At 44.7% G+C, this 13,131-nt stretch overlaps 1 long non-coding RNA gene across 1 annotated transcript; it reads left to right on the forward strand.

Moving 5' to 3' along the window:
* The first annotated feature begins 7,980 nt into the window (after positions 1 to 7,980).
* Positions 7,981 to 9,976, forward strand: LOC309534634. The gene is made up of 2 exons (XR_014220818.1): positions 7,981 to 8,144; positions 9,237 to 9,976. It is a non-coding gene; the product is annotated as an uncharacterized lncRNA (long non-coding RNA).
* The last annotated feature ends 3,155 nt before the right edge of the window (positions 9,977 to 13,131 follow it).

A 13,131-nucleotide genomic window follows, 5' to 3' on the forward strand; every position in this document is an offset into this window, starting at 1 on the left:
AGATGGACTGAGAAAAATTTGGCTGTGGACTTAAGATCTCCAGGCCGACAACATATAGACAAATGGACATGGGGAATCAAAACCGGGGAAGGGAGGGGGAATCCTAGAATCCAAAGGCTTTGTAACCAATTTTTTGAACTTTTCTATATATTCTATCTTATATTCTTTATAACTTTGATCCTATATGTTTTCGTTTTTTCCTTTTTTAGAAAGGGGGAACTCGTGGAAGGAATGAGAGCTGATCTTGGGGGGAAAATTTTGTTTTATTATAAGACGAGGAGTGATGTTAAGATTGTGTAAATTTAAATTGGTTTATGAGTAAAATATATCAGGTTTAAATTTGGGGATGAGAACTTGTGGAACCAACTTAGGGAAAGGGGAATACAGTCGGGAGGGGAAGGAGGAAGTCCCAGAAAGAAGGCTATGAAAAGAAGGGTCTAAACTAGTCTCTCTTTTTCTTTCTTTTCTTTATCTTTCTTATCTTTTCTATTCTGTTATTATTGGAAATTTTAATAAATATGATTATAAAAAAACAAAAACAAAATGACAGTAGTTCAAAGCATAGCAAGTCCATAAGATTTCTTAGCTGGTCAAGCGCTCTCAGGCACAAACACCAGGGCAAGGTGGTCTGCCTAGCAAGAGGATTTGCATGGCGAGATGGTCTGCAGTTTGCATCTCAATTCCCCAAACCTTTATTCCTGAGAATCCCATGTGGATAAATGGTTTAGGGACCAATCAGGTCTTTAGATTGATTACCAATTTCCCAATGGCTGTATGTGGAGACAATAACTTGATTGTCTGGCGACTCAACAGCTGAACTCTGTTTAGTCTCAGAGACCTTGATGATCAAATACCCCCCCTTCATTCCCAGAGACATCAGGCTCTTTGAGCTGCAAATTGCCTGATAGCCTTTTCACACCAATCCACATCCGTGACTCTCGGTTGCCAGAATTTACAAATCAGATAAACGGCTTCTTCCTGCCCAAAGACAGGAGGCAATTGGATTCACACCTTCAAAGACAGAGTTCTACAATTAAAGAAACCAGATACACATTCTCCAGGAGTCCAGTTTTAACTCTCCCACACAATGCTTCACTCCTGCAGGAACCAAAGTTTGGAGCTACTAGGATTTCCTAACTTCACAACAGGAGCAGTTTGGACTCCTGATTTAGTTCATAGCTTTTAAATCCTTATTGTCTCAGGTTGTTTCAAAAGGAGAAAAAAAATGTTCTTAAGATCCACCCCCACTTAGGACCTTGATCGATATTAGAGGTTACCAAAGCAAAGGTTCCCTGGTGGCAGACAAGAACTGTAGTCACACTCAAATGCACAGCCAAGAATTACTTTATGCAAGCATTTGGTTATACAAGCATTTTCTTTCTCTTTTCATATATGAGCCCTGAGCATATCCCACACCAGTAGACGACATTTTTGAAGAAGTCCACCTGGTCACCTGCTCCATACGTTATCAAGCCATAGCTTTACCCCTTCTTCATCCATCCAGACTTTTTCATTCACATGTACAAAACAACCAACAGGGAACTTGAGTTTCGGCATTGTTTTTCTTTTAAAAAATAATCATTGGTCTCAGTTTAGCGCCATCAGCTGTGCATGTTAGAGGGGGGTTTTTCACTGGTGGCATATGACAGAGACTGTGACACCATGAGACAGGTGTAAAACCAAACTTAAATAAGGACTTTATTATAAAACAACAAGCAGCAAAGCTTCTGGGTGTTTTTCTTGCAGGCAGAGTTCAAACTGCAGCTTTTCTCCTTTTGTAGCCATGGCCAGCTGCAACCAATTAGCCCAAAGCTCACATAAACTGTTCTTAAAGGTACAAACATGTTTCTGTGCAGAATGATTCTTTCAACAGTGCATCCTAGTACCACTGTAAAACTGGACTCCTCATGTCCTGTTTTAGTTAAAATTGTTTTTTCACCTTTTTGATGGACAGTTTTATTTCCATCCATATGAAAATTCCTTGAAGTTTCATCCATATTTCCAATACTACTTAATGCATAGCCATGTTTAGTGCGCTGTTGTATTACGTATTGGTAGAAACTATTTACTTTGCTATCAAGATGTGCAGGTAATTTTGGGGCAGTTTTTGTCTTTTGCCTCAGTACCATATTATGCCTTCCCATGAATCTAGTACACCAGGATACAGTGGCCTTAAATCTGTTGCTGTGATCTTGGCCCACTGAAATGCAAACAAACATATTTTATTTTGTGTCACTACATAACCGTTTGGGTGATGCTCATTCACCGTGTCTGCTGCATGTTTTTCGAGTTCTGGCCAATGTGGGGTGCCTCTTCTTAATGCACACTTACCCCTTGGCACACTCTTTAATACTTTTTCATTTGCTTTCCAGTCCTGAACCATCTCTTCTGTTACTCCATATTGTCTTGCAGCAGTGCAGTTATTATGTTCCATGGCAAAGTTGACAACTTTAAGTTTGAAACTGGCTTCGTATTTCTTCTTGCTGGTGGAGCTATGATGGGGCTTTGACTGTTGGACATTTGTATACTGTACTGTGTGTACCTTACCGGCGATTGGCTGGCTGTTGTATACAAAGCCTGCTTGGATTGGTCAGCTCTCCCTGCCTGCCCAGCCCTCCCTGTCTCCAAGACCATCAGAGCGGTAGCGCAAACATGCCTTTTTCACCCGTGCAGTGGTGCTGTGCCCAGAAAAGCACGCCTCTTTCACCCATCTGGCCCTTGTATCCTATTACCTCCTTCTCTGCCTCTCAGATCTCGCACATGCGTGCCTGCGCCGCTTCACTGCAGTCCTCAGGAGCAGAGAAGGCTGTACGGTAATAGGATACAAAGGTGGGCCAGACGGGTGAAAGAAGCGTGTTTTTCTGGGCACAGCACCGCTCCATCTCTTTTTTCCATACCCCGGACGCCTGCAGCTTCCTCTGCCCTTCACTTACACCTTCCCAGTGAGGCGCCCCCTCACCTCGTCATTGGGACCACGTTAAGTCACTTCTTCCCACGAATCCTGGTGAGTGGATTTTCTTCTACCGTACTTGTACAGTGCTGCCCTTGCTGCTTTCATGTGGTCGCCGCATGCGGCGGGGATGCGGCTGTTTTTGAGCTCCCCCCACCATATATGGCGAACGCAGATTCTCTGGTCCGGCTTGGAAGTTTCAGCACCCGCCCTATAAGACGACCCCCAGTGTATAAGAGGACTCCTGACTTTTGAGAAGATTTTCCTGGATTAAAAAGTCGTTTTATACGCTGGAAAATACGGTAGATAAATAGGTACCACTCTGGTGGGAAGTTAAATGGCGTTTCCGTGCACTGCTCTGGCTTTCCAGAAGAGACTTGTTTTTTAAAGTTTTTTAAAATATAACAATGAAAAAAATAAAAAGAAACAAAATACAACATAAAAACAGTTAAAGAACAAATAATTTTCCATAACATATCTTCCTTACGCTTATTTCCCCAGACCTCCTCATACCTCCCTTTGTATTCCACTTCAATTTATTAGTTCAGCAAATCCTTACCATTAAACTTTTACCCATTTATAAACCTTCCCCCCCCCCGTATCTCCTAAAGCATTACAGCTGGAAACCCCTTAGTTTCTATCCAACATCCTTCTTGGATGGGTGGCTTTTATCCATTTCTGCAGTCACACAATCAACCAGTAGCTGAACTGGGTTCCACCCCCCCCCCCCCAAAAAAAAATGGTAGAAGGCCGAGTCCCCCAAAACAAAGGAAAAAGGCACAAGGCACACACACAAAAATTACCATAAGGCAGAATCCCAAAATTTTCCACTCAACCACTCCCAGAGGATGGGTGGCCTTACCTGGCTACAAGCTGGGGGTGGGGCTTGCGGAGAGTTGCCTGCATGCTGAAGCCTGGGCGCGGCGCCAGGCTCCCACGGCTTGTGGAGAGTTGCCTGTTCTGGCTTCCCCCGCCCCAGCCCCACGCCTGGGGGGGAATAATTCCCCCCCTTTATTCCCCCCCAAAAAAAAACTAGGTGCGCCTTATGGGACGGTGCGTCCTATAGGGCAAAAAATTAGTTCTTTACTTTTTGCATTGAATATCCTCTTAACCGCCCTGTCATTTTTGCCATTTGCAGATATTCTAATAGTTTAACTTGCCATTCTGATTTTGTGGGTGTAGTTTCATTTTTCCAGCACGTTGCAATTAAAATTCTGGCTGTGGATGTTGCATACATAGAGACCTTTTTTTTTTTTTTTTTAGTTGACATTACCTCTAATAAGAAGGCTTCTGGTAGTTTTGTGAATGGGATTTTTAACATCCTTTTTAGTTCGTTGTATATAACGTCTCAAAACTTCCTAGTTTTTCCACATTCCCACCCCATCTGCATAAATGACCCTCTCCCCTCATTACACCTCCAACAATTCTCCGATCTTCTCTTATACATTTGGGTCAATCTGGCCTGGGTGAGGTACCACTGATATACCATTTTCATAATATTTTCTCTTAACCTATAACAGGCTGTGAACCTGATACCCTTTTTTCCCAAAGAGTCTCTCCCATTGGTTCATATATAGATATTATTGTTAGGATATTTCCGTTCCACCTTAAAAGGGAGCAGGCTTTGTGAGTCAGAGTCTGCGCATGTCCTGTTCACAGGATGTTTTATGTTGGCTGTTCCTTTCGATTTTGCAGTCGGTCAGAGACGCTGACTCAGAACGGTCATGTTTTCCTTTGTTCTGTTCAACGCTAAATAAAGTCTGTAAATTATGCTCTTCTGCGGTGCAAGCTTTCTGGCTGTGTTTTCTGCTGATAAACAGTGTGCACGAGCCCCGGAATGCAGCCTATCTATTTCTGAGGCTTCGTGTCGCTAATTGCTGGATCTGCGTGACTACGGGAGATCGATGGATGTCCAGCAGCCGGCTTGGGCCATGATGGACTATATCTCCCTGGCAGTATTCCCAACAATTATGACCAAGATCTTGGACCCAACATACCATTGCACTACTTACAATTAGAAAGCAATTACTTCCACTTTTACTGCAGCTGCAATGGGTGAGCTCTAATCACAGTAAGAGAGTCGGGGTGTACACCGGTACTGGGGGGGGTCAACGTTGGGCTAAACAACCCCTGAAAAGGCTTGGAAGCCCAAGCCAAAGGAACTTTGGCAGTGTCTCTTTGGAGTCCCGGCACCCCTCGCCAGAAACCCCCCCGGCAGAGGTGTGTGTGTGTGGGGGGGGAATCCAGGCACAGAGAAGATTGAACAGACCGGTGGAAAACCTCACATTACTGAAGCAATGACAAGACTGTAAAATCTCTATTTTCTTATCAAAATAAACGTAGCAACAAAATTCAAAAGGAAATAAGGCAAGGAAAAAAGGGAAATAATGAGAAAAGAAACCTCCGCGGACTGAGTAAACCCAAAACGGCTCATTTAAGGCCTCCAGAAAAACATAGGAACTACTGGTTCATGCAAGGGGAGTTATGCTAGATACCTGAACACTGAGAACTTCTCCAGATCTCCTGCTGAACTCCCTCAGTTCAAGCTTGGTCATTTCCCACACAAGCCCCAAAACTTGAAGATCAGCGGTACCTGCCTCTTTCTTTTTTTAAAAGATCTTGATTGGCTTTAGAGATTTTCCAAATTTCACCATCATAATACATAATATGTCAGGACTGGTCGTTGTCCTCTTCAGATCATCACACAAACGCTTCTTGTTCTTTTATAAAACTTTTTATTGCGTATTAACAAAACATTCTTATAAACGGTTCTTAAATATTACTCCTCAGAGTCACTTCTTTCAGATACCTTCTGAGCTCTGCTTCTCCATGACCAGCCACCCTCAAAATGGCGAAGGCGCCCTTCCCTTCGCTTTCCTGCTCTTTTTCCTACCCTCCTGGCTAGAGCTGGCCTGTATCACCCCTCCTCCCAATCTGAGCTAGAACTGAACCCTTGCCTTTCCTGGGAACAGCCGGTCCCTCCCTCTTGTTCCTCTTGCTCTCTTCTCTTCAATTCACTGCTCTCCTCCCCCCCTTGGGGAATGCTTTCTCCCTCTGGGAAACTGGAATCTTCTAACTAACTCTTCCCTGACATAATACATACCTTATTTCTTTGAACCTTAATACTTCAACTCTAAACGAATTTGTACTCCCCCCCCCTTCCTTCTGGTTTCTCTATATTTTCTTTATATTTACGCATTTGTCATGCTTCTTTTAAATGATCGTGTCTCAATAAAAGAACAAAGTCAGTTCTGAGCACAATGTGTCAGCAATCCCCCCCCCTCATTAATACATTATCAAACAACATTCCCATTGCTATGAAAAATATGAGTGGAGCAGATCATTTTAGAGCTACATGCAGTCCATTTTGGGGCACCTAGCAACTAAATTTTCTGTTAGGAACCTCTAATAAAGAGTGCAGTAAGGAGTTGGACCCACCAAGGAGGGCATCATGCCAAAAAGAGGAGTTGCTCTTCTTGTGCTGATGTCCCCAGGGGAAAAAGCAAGCCATTTGCCCCTAAGCATTGAAAGTGGACCTGAGGACATAATCTGAGCAGGACATGGTTCCCTGGGTTTCCAAATCTTAAGGGATAGCGATAGTTAAACTAGTATTCCAGGTGAAATATTTCAAGCCATTTATGGGTTGTCTTTTTGGAGCAGTTCTTGGGCATCACGCCTGTCAAAGATAAGGCACATAAGTGACGGGAATAGGAAACCGATAATGAATCCTGTGGTTTGAATGACCCACTAAGGAAGATAATAACACGATGAAATTCGAAACAGTAACAATTAATTGCATATTCATTCAATATCTAATTAAAACTATTCACTTTAATTCAACAAAATGGATGGACGTGGTCCAGTGATGCCAACTTTTCAAAGTCTGATAGTTTTACATCTCCTTGCCTATCGGCGCTCCCTCTCTCATCACAGAAGCGACCGTTGGTCACATGTTGCACCTTAGTGACTGCGCACCTAGCAAAAGAAGGCTGGAGAAGTAAATAAATACTATTTTTTCAATTCAAAATATGTATGTCCTGCCTTTCCAGCGTATTCGGTGTTGCTCAGAGCAACTTCACAGCAATTAAAATAGTGGGTTTTAAACAGGCATCACTCCCACCTGTGATATTTTATACACATGTTTGTCTGTGCTCACATCCCCCATTCCTGGTTTATTTAGTTTAATTCAACAAAATGGACGGACTTGGTCCAGTGATGCCAACTTTTCAAGATCTGATTGTTACTACTGTTAACGGAAAAATCTGAGGGCTCTCTTGGACAAAACAAAGACACCAACCAGGATAACTTGGAGCAAAACAGCAGCCTGTAGGCTTGGCCTTTATTGAACTGTTGCAACAGGGTGTTCCCCTCACTTGCAAGAGAGAGGAAAAGACCCAGAACAATGGGCTGCAAGACCTTATAAAAACTTTTGAAATTCCGCTCCTCTAGCTCAAGCCCACCCCCAGAAACATCATGCATACATTTCAGAAAGGAGGGGTTGACATCATGCATACATTACAGAAGGGGTTGACATCATGCATACATTACAGAAAGGAGGGGTTGAGGGAGGAGTTGTGGTGGTAACCTGAGTGTCCTGTCACCTGGCTGGTTCTTCCTTTCCCCCTCCCCATGAGTACTTTCCAGGTGACAAAGGGGAGTTTGCAGTTTCCTGCCCCCAGAGGGAAAATCTGATTATTGTCCTTTGTTTCAGTCTGTGCTGAATCCACTCCCATATGCAAGTTCTTTGTCTTTTTGATTGTCTTCTGTCTGGGATTATCAGGGCTGACATAGCAACTGGGCAGGGCTCCTGTGGATGTGCTGGTATGCTGAAGGAATTATGGCTGACCAAAATCAAGCCACCCCCCCCTTTGATAGTCCTTGTCACATTGAGTAAAATAAAATGGAACAGTGCAAATCCAATGTATGGTTGATTTTCTATGAATTTATAACAGAAATGTGTGTGAGTGTGTGTGTGTGAAGTATGTGCAAACAGAATGATTGGGGTGGGGGGGTTCCTGCTACACTTACATCTCGAGTGCGCCCCTTGCCTATCATCGCCCCCTAGATATGGGGTGGCAGCAGCACCCGCTTTCAATTGCATTAGGTATCCTGGACCAACTCAGGTTGGCGCAACCCCAACACACACTTTCCTTGGATTTGAAAGTTCATCTGGAGTTGGCTGGTGTCAGGACTGGTCGTTGTCCTCTTCAGATCACCACACAAACGCTTCTTGTTCTTTTATAACTTTTTATTGCGTATTAACAAAACATTCTTATAAACGGTTCTTAAATATTACTCCTCAGAGTCACTTCTTTCAGATACCTTCTGAGCTCTGCTTCTCCATGACCAGCCACTCGCAAAATGGCGAAGGCGCCCTTCCCTTCGCTTTCCCGCTGTGCTGGTCCCGGGGGTAAGGTACCGTGAGTGTAGCAGAGTCCACACGAAGAGGGGCGAGGTCCGATGCAGAGAGCCGGGCGGGGAACAGGAACGCTGGAACAGGAGGCTGTGCAGGGAACAGGAACACCGGATGGTCGGGAACAGGAGGCCGAGCAGGGAACAGGAGTACTGGATAGTCCGGAACAGGAAGCCGAGCAGGGAACAGGAGTACTGGATAGTCAGGAACAGGAGGCCGAGCAGAGATCAAGAACACAGGAAGGTCCGAAGCCAACAACGACGTTGTTCCCGCAACCTGGGGCCGGCCTGACTGGGCTTTTATCCTCTTCTAAGGCCAGGGGCGGTCCCGGCCCCCAGGAGCCCCGCCTCCTCTGGCCTTAAGGCGAGCACTCCTCCTGGGGGCAACCAGTTCCCTTCGCCTCTCTGCCCTAAGCCTCTGCAGATCAGGAGAGGCCGAAGGGTTCCTGGGCCCTGGAGGAGGCCCACCTGTGGCCACTGAGTCATCCAGCACCTCTGGGGCCAGAATGGTTTCACCTGGTGCCTGCTCTTGAGTTTCCTCAGCATCTAGGCCTTGCCCCAGTTCAGCCGGCCCTGGAGGCGGGGACTCCTGTGCCGGCTGGGATTCCTCCGGATCGCTCTCAGACTCGGAATCCCAGGCCATCACACCCGCTCTTTTTCCTACCCTCCTGGCTAGAGCTGGCCTGTATCTCCCCTCCTCCGAATCTGAGCTAGAACTGAACCCTTGCCTTTCCTGGGAACAGCCGGTCCCTCCCTGTTGCTCTCTTCTCTTCAATTCACTGCTCTCCTCCCCCCCCTTGGGGAATGCTTTCTCCCTCTGGGAAACTGGAATCTTCTAACTCTAACTCTTCCCTGACAGCTGGTGCCAGTGCAGAAGAAAAGGTTTTAATGAATACAGTGGAACCTCTCGGAACGAACATAATCCGTTCCGGAGGTCCGTCCCTACCTTGAAGCTGCTCGCGTGTAGAGGCGCCGCTTCTGTGCATGCGTGAACGCCAATCGCCACGCCTGTGCATGTGTGGACCGCGGCAAACCTGCCGGTTACTTCCAGGTTTGCCGCGGACGTTCGGCGAGATGGATGCAAGCGGAGGCTTGACTCTGCAAGTGGTTTTGTCTAGCTCTCGTAATAACCTGACATTCTCCTGCTGCTCACATCTAAAATCCTGCATGCATGGGTGGTACTTTATCAAATAGTGCAACAGGGTCTTCCGTGAAAGGTTCGTCATTTTGACTTCTTACAGTCAGTTGCCCAGGGTCACCCAATGGGCTTCATGCAGAGTGGTCTAACCACTGCACCACACTGCCAGAAGGGGCAGCAAGGGAGAAAGCCGATCTCGGGACCAGGGTCCCTTCTGAGGGCTGTGGCTGGAGAAGCAAAGATGGAGCTCACTGTATAATTCTCCTTTTTTTTTACTAAAGTTTTAAAAGAAAACAAGAGAAGTAGAAAAGGAAATGCTGATGCAGGACTTTTTAATTAACTCTAGACCCTTATTCCACACAACAAAAGGTGACCTTTTCCACCTGGGAGCTTCCCCCAGCTTCCAACCCCGGGAGGCATGCGTAATTTTCCTGATCAATCAAAACATATTTCTGTATTCCTGTTAAACTGTTTGGCAGGGCACCTGCTAAACACCGCCACTACCATTATATTAAATACGAAATTTTACTTGTTGCTTTGGGTCTTAGCATAAAAATGCCAACAGTTAAAATGACAATATTCCAGGTGAAGTTTTTCTTTGCTTTTTTTATTCAGTTTTTAAAATATACAAATAAAAAACAAATACATACATTGATAACTTCTAAATAAATCAAGTACCGTAACAATACGGACTCTAACACTATAACAATCCAAAGAGGCGCATCATGGCCTTGGGATCTCTAGCAATCCAACTCCGGGCAGCCCCGAATATCAAGGGAGTGGAAATGAAAGGTAAAACATATAAACTAGGGCTCTTTGCAGGCCTAATGGTCACGACACCATACCCTATTAATACAGCTATCACCCAGCCAAAGAACTCAACACTTTTGCAGTGGTGTCAGGCCAACAAGTGAAGATTGCTAAATCTGTTTCAGCACACTCTCGTATCCAAAAATATATAAAATAAAGATAAAACTCTGTTGTACCAAATTCAGATACCTAGGGGCTCAAATATCCAGAAACCTCAACAAATTATACCTCCATAATTAAAAATCCCCGTGGTGACAAATTAACAAAGACCTGAGGTGATGGAACAGTACTAACTTCACTCTCAGATAAAATAGCCACGATCAAAATGATCACCCTTCCAAAATTAACCTACCCGTTCTCAACCCTTCCATTCCACCATCTACCAAACCATCTTACTATGTGGCCAAACAAATTACAACAACTCATTTTATCCTACAAAACTTAGACTGAGGATGGGGAATTCACAGTATAGAATACTACTACCTTGGCAACCAAATATGCATCATAACATACGTTCGAGGAGACAGTTGGATCAGTCGGCGTTAGATACAATTGAAAACACCCCTGCTGCATATCCCTCCAAAACAAGCTGGAAAAAACTCCCCACAACACTAAATAGGTTCACACAATCATTTTTAAGGCATGGAAAGAAAAAGTTGGCATGTTGTCCCCAACCCCACTAATCTCCTTGGTTTATCACCCATTATTCCATCACATCACGCAGCACAACGGCTAAATCACCTAGCAGACATTTACAAGAATAATAAACTCTTATTGACATAGGAAATACAGGACAAACTAGGGGACACCCAAATACCCTGGCAAACGCACCATCAACTACATACCTTGCATGGCAGGGCCCCGGACCCCCCCCCCCAAGCTCCCTTCAAAATAAATACACCAACACAAGTATATTGGGATCTCCCGCTGCGCTCCTAAGGCTTGCGGATCGCCGTCTGGAGAGCGAGAGGGGTCGGTGCACACCCCTCTCTGCGCAGCGCCCCTTCAGCGAAGCGGGAGGAAAAATGGAATGGGCTCAGTTTCTCCTGCTGCTTCGCTGAAGGGGCGCTGAGCAGAGAGGGGGAGAATGTTTCCCCCCCCTGTTCTCCCCTTCCTATGGTTGGGTGCGTCCTATGGACCGGTGCGTCCTTTAGAGCAAAAAATATGGTAATATCAGACTTAAAACCTTACATCTCAACATATGTAAAAAGAAAAAGGTTACAGGAAAGAAAAAGACAAAAAACAAAGACAGTAACAAAAACAAATCAAAAAGATTCAATCTGCATCCTCTGTTTCACTTTATTATGCCCCAAATAGCCGTGCCACCCAAATACGTTACCCCATCCCTCTGTCCAGTATTTTAGTATTTTTTAATACTGTGTTATCCATTCTTTGGGCCAAACAAAACTTGTTGCTTCATAGTATTGTTTGAGGTCTAGGACTGCAAAACCTCCCATCTGATTTCTGTTTATAGTTTAAATTTTATTCTGTTTTTTACCTTGCCAGATGAATTTAGCCAGATCTTTTTGACAATCTTTGAAGTTTTGACTCCACTAATTATTGGTAAGGTTTGGAATAACAATAAGATCTTTGGTAGCACGGTCATTTTAATTATTGACATCCTACTCCACAATGACAGTTTCAACAGTTAAAATAACAATATTCCAGGTGAAATTTTTCATGCCATCTATGGGTCCTGTTGGCTGTGCACCCCCTCCATCCCCTAGTTATGTAGGCTGGTTGGGTTTCTTAACTTGGAACGTTATGTGTTCCTTGGGAAAGAACAGAAGAAAAGACAGGCGCTCTCTCTCTCCTTCAGAATGGATGCCCCTGAAGTCTTCTTGAATCCGAGACCTGCCTCCTTCCTACCCAATGAGCCAAGATTCTCTCTGGTGGCAGAGCAATCCCACACGGAGAGTTAATATCTGCCACAAGTCCAAATGATTCTATGATTCTAAGTCTTCCTTCACACCTCTTACAAAAATAGCTAGATGAGCTGTATCAGTATTGTCAGTGCTTTCATCAACAGCTAATGAAAATGCCAGATAACTGCATGCCTCTTCAGCCAACTTTGTTTTAAGATTACAGGCTAGGTCCCTGACTCGGTCTGTGATGGTGTTTCTTGACAAGCTGACATTGTTAAAAGCCTGTCTCTGCTCAGGGCACATCTGTTCATAAACCTTCAGCATACACTGCTTTACAAATGCACCTTCTGAAAAGCACTTGGAAGCTTGCGCAATTTCTTCAGCCACAAGATAGCTGGTCTCAAAGTACCGGCATAAATTGTATTCCTTCATCACTGCCACTGCCTCATAGCAAATAAGACATACCGGCTTGTCTCCATTAATCACAAACATGTATTCACTTTCCCATCTCTCCTGAAATTGCCTTCCCTCTGCATCAACTTTTCTTTTCTTGGACATTTTTGGGTTGTTTGATTGTAGTTTATGGTCCTTATACCACTGTAAAGTGACACGGAAGTGGTCAGTATATCCAAAGTTTACCGCTCAGACTTTTAAGCAGAATAATAAGCAGACCCCCCCCCCCCACATACATAATATGTACTTACAATACAGGAGAGAAGGGTTCAGGCAGCCGTTGGATCTGTCACATCACAGGATGGCATGAAGTGGAGGTTTCCTGAATGCATGTGTCAGGGCTGCTACCCAGTCCCAGCTCACATAGGACCACGTTAGCCAGCGTTCACGTTAAAAGAGTCTTTATTGGGTTACAGGTTCCATTTCCAAACTGCAATGTGCAGCCCCACGTCTTCTATGTCAGACCGGCGAAGACCCGTCTGAGTCTCCGCCTCTAGCACACC

This window comes from Podarcis vaucheri (genome assembly GCF_965113315.1).
Source record: "Podarcis vaucheri genome assembly, chromosome: 6".
In the NCBI taxonomy this organism is placed as follows: Eukaryota; Metazoa; Chordata; class Lepidosauria; order Squamata; family Lacertidae; genus Podarcis; species Podarcis vaucheri.